Genomic DNA, 4,494 nt, shown 5'->3' with positions numbered 1-4,494 from the left:
AACGAGTTGCTTGGGCTCTGTGTAAAAGAAACCTATAAGAAACGTGATTTATCTTTTGGATGGTTATATCTAATGTTATTGATTAACAATGTTTTATGTTTTCAAATTGAAATATGTTCATTTGTGCTCATTTGTGTTCGTCTAGAAAGTTAACGAGCGAACATGAACAATTTCATTACCCTAATGGCAAAAGTTATGTGAAATTAATTCATGATTAGACATAATTTAATTATGAAAAACATATTATATGTATACCAAAGTACCGATAGTTCTCTAATCATCAAGTTTATTTTGAAAGACAGTCTGTAACAGTTTATGGCACATGTTTGAGGCTCCAACCTGCATATTTTAGTGTAACTTGATTATATGAGTTCACACATGTAATGTATTGAAGATTCTTCTAAATGATGCAACTTTAAACAAGTAACAGTTTCAAAGATGATATAAAACACTACAATGAACCGAACAATCTCTCAACAAGAACACTACAGTATTTCTAACGATTAATCCCGAAATTATCAACAAATTCGGTGCACTTCTAATAGCTTCGAAACTACAACAACAAGCCCATCTATACCTGCTACAAGCCCATCAACAAATTCAGTGCACTTCTAACACCTTCGAAACCAAAGCTATGTATAAGCCCATCCAAACCTGCTACAAGCTCACCATCAACTTAAACTGTAACATAACTCTAAACTTAGCTCATCTTGGTCCAAAGCATAACTACGACCCAACTCTAAACGTAGCCCATCATGGTCTAAAACATTGTAACCATGCAACTATATAAATTCTGAATGAATATAACAAACTTACTTACAATAAATTAAAATCCAAAAACATATATTCACAATAATAAAAACGACAAATGTTAAAAATCCGCGTAATACGCGGGCTAAAAGCTAGTATATATGTATATAGGATGAGTGTTATTAGAGAACTTTTAATCTACTTAAGATATATATATATATATATATATATATATAGGGAGAAGATCATGAGAGAACTCCATTTTATGGAGAGAACTAGAGAACTAATAATAAAGTATTTTTAATTTAATTAAAAAAATATTTTTAAAATTTTTGTTTCTTTCATCCTTCTTATATGTTGTTATTCATCACCATAAAAAAATATAAAAACAAAAAAAATAAAAAAAAATTAACGAGTAATGCATATATGCAATACACCGACTTTTTTTGTAATGCATATGTGCAATAGTGTGCATTTTGATATTTGAAATAGTGTTGAATAGCATATATATAGTTGTTTGTATTGTATATTTGCAATAGTGTTATATTATATACAAAAATTAAAAAAAATCGATATAGTGCATATGTGTATTAGTGTTGTATTACATATATGCGATAATGTGTTTTGCATACAATTATTAGTGTCGTATTTGCATATATTCAATAGTGTGTATTGGATAATGCAATTGTGTTGTATTATATGCAATAAAACACTATTGTATATATAAAATAGGTATTAGTGCACATATGCACTACAGTACTACACCGACAACGTTTTTTTTAGTATCAATATCATCTTATTAGAAGAAGAAAAGAAAAAAAAATCACAAAATATTTTTTTAAAAATAGTTAAAAATAATTCTTTAGTAGTTCTCTAGTTCTCTCTTTAAGATGAGTTCTCTCTAGATCTCACCCCTATATGTATATATATATATATATATATATTAAAAAAGTTGTATTCTTAATATTTAAATTTAAGGTCATTAAAAAAATAATCTTTTACACAACCTAACCATAACCCAATAAACATACTTAAAAACTTACTGGTTTAAATCCAATTAGAAAAAAGAAATAAATAAAAATAAAAAAAGCCCCTATCACCTAAGACACAAAATTTTTCGCCTTTCAGCTTAAAATTTTTTTAATGATTATTTAGGGACGATCCTCCTGAGCGTGTGCGATGGTCTAACGAAATAATTGTGTTAAACATACAACTTGAGGAGTTCAATCGTGCATTAATTGTTATATGCACTCTTCAAATTTTTAATAACCCAAATTTTAGTGTTTTTCTACAAAGGATCAGGTGAAGAAGACCACATTATTGATTGTTTCAAGTCTGCTAGAAAAAATGGCAACAATGAAACTCCGTGAGTTTTGATACAAAATCTGTCTTCTTGAAAACAATCGTCGCTGTGATGTTTTACCATGCTTATGCCTTCTCCGTAAGATTTTGATTGGATACACTCATCATTGATTCACCACCACCACCACTTGCCGGAAACCGGAGAATACGATGTAATTTTAGTAGCGGATATCAACAGAAAATCGAAACGGCCTTGGATGGTGAGAGCAGTTGTGGGTAGTTGTAAACATATGTTATTATGTTACAAACACTACCCGACCCGGACAATACGCAAAGACTGATTCTTCGGCCGATCCACCGCAGACCTCTAACACGTAATGTGACATACAGTGTTAACCACCGTCATTGGTGGTTTTGGGTTGGGTTTTTTGGTAACAGAAACTGATGGGTTTTGTTTGATTTTAGTTCCGGGTGGACGGTCTCTAGGTCGTCGGAGAATCTCAATTGAGCCACCGGAGGTGGTAGTCTTGGTTTTTTTTTGTTGGTGTCTGGTTCGTCGGAGGTGGTGACAAGGTGGAGTTGGACGGTGGATTGAGGTGGTGACAAACTTTTTCGAAATCTCAGGAGGGTACAAAAGCAGAGTGAAACATAACGGCGACGATTGTTTTCAAGGAGATGGTTTTTATATCAAAACTCAAGGATCTAACGGATTTGAATAAAAAGTTCACAGGTCTTGTCAGACGTTAAACACATGGCATAATCTTATTGGATAGCAAAATTTCACGACACGAACCCAAATGTGTCGACTCCATGAGTTTTGAGTGGGATTTTTCAGAATTTTTGAGCCAAAAACCAATTCTCTCTCTTAAAATTTAAAATGAAATATTTTGAGAATATTATCTTTAGTTAACATAAAATACCAATAAAATTAAGTGTTAACACTTTGACTCCGAAACTTTCATGCATGATATTGATTTCCATCACTAGTCGCCAAGTGGAGAAACACGTGGAAAGGACTAGTTTAACGCTTTTTTTTTTCTTACCTTTTAGTTTTGAATAAAATATAATGATAACTATAGAAGGAAATTTTATATGTGAAGGCTCCTTTTATCAAATTAACTTTACTGTTTATCGTATGAATAATAATAATAATAATAATAATAATAATAATAATAATAATAATATACAATGTCTTGGGCCTAAAGAAAAGACGAACTGGGTTTATTTTTACACTAGTAGCAAAAGAGAAGAGCGGATCTGAATCAGATGTGATAAAGGATGGCGGTATATTGGGCTGAGTAACTATCAAATTAAAAGGAAGTGGGCTCAGATTATTATTGGTGACAACAAAGGTATGCGGGTTGTACATAATTACCGGTGGTTGGTAATTTCTTCAAATATATTCTTGAATTTATTTGAGATGCGAGTAAAACTCAAATTAAAAAACTGTTTCAGGCATCGAGGGAACTGCAAACCTGTAACATCCCGAAATTTCTAAGAATAATATTATATATATTATTTATTTATGAAGGGGAACGTTTACTTGAATTGGTAGAGAAGTAGTAAATAACAAAGATGGTTCAAGTAGGCTAGTTAGATGGAATTAAATATGGACCAAGAAGAAAAGATGGGTCTTAGGTCCATGGGCTTAAGGGAGTATAAATACCCCTTAAACCCTAATCCTTTCCATTATTATCTCTACACCAAAGCCTACACCTTAGAAAACACACACACACCATCCTTTAACCCGAGCCAAGATCCGAATGCGAAAACCCAAGCTTGTTGGTGCTAGATCGTCGTGTCAAACCTAAACAACATCAAGACCAGCTCGTGTTTGTAGAACGGCTCGTTCAAGGTACGTTTATATTTAGAAATCGTTCATACAGGTTCGGATTGGTTTGGGAAATCATAGATCTGTGTTAGTATGATAAAAACGAATCTAACCAAACAAATATTACTGGAATTAATTAGCATTTGATAGGTTAATTGTTAACCTAAAATAACCCGTAACCTAGATGCACAAATCGCACCCCCTGAACATTAATGGCTGATTTGAGGGTTAGTGTTTGTAGGCGTTTGGATTCCGAATCCAATGATACCTAAATCGTGATATTTGGTTAAGAAACGAGGGTTTAATTGCAGATTTATGATATGTTGACTAATCTGTGTTCTTGATAATTTTGACTTTGACCTTAAGTCAAAGTCTGGATAAGAACAAAGGGTGATTCGTTATAATTAATCAATTCGTTACGCGTTCATAACGAATGGGACTAATTCGTGTGATTTAATAACGAATGAACCTTTAATTCGTTATCTGTCCATTCGTTATATCAAGATAACGAATCAGTCTCCCCAGTTCGTATGATCAGATAACGAATCACGTGATTCGTTACCCACCCAATTCGTTAGGATAACGAATTAGGCCAGCGAACTAAGATAACG

Source organism: Bidens hawaiensis, unplaced genomic scaffold, assembly GCF_021521415.1.
Source record: "Bidens hawaiensis isolate Kalapana, Puna unplaced genomic scaffold, B.hawaiensis_p1.1 tig00001721_1, whole genome shotgun sequence".
In the NCBI taxonomy this organism is placed as follows: Eukaryota; Viridiplantae; Streptophyta; class Magnoliopsida; order Asterales; family Asteraceae; genus Bidens; species Bidens hawaiensis.
The sequence above is the reverse complement of the archived record's forward strand: the minus strand, read 5'-3'. Positions refer to the sequence as shown.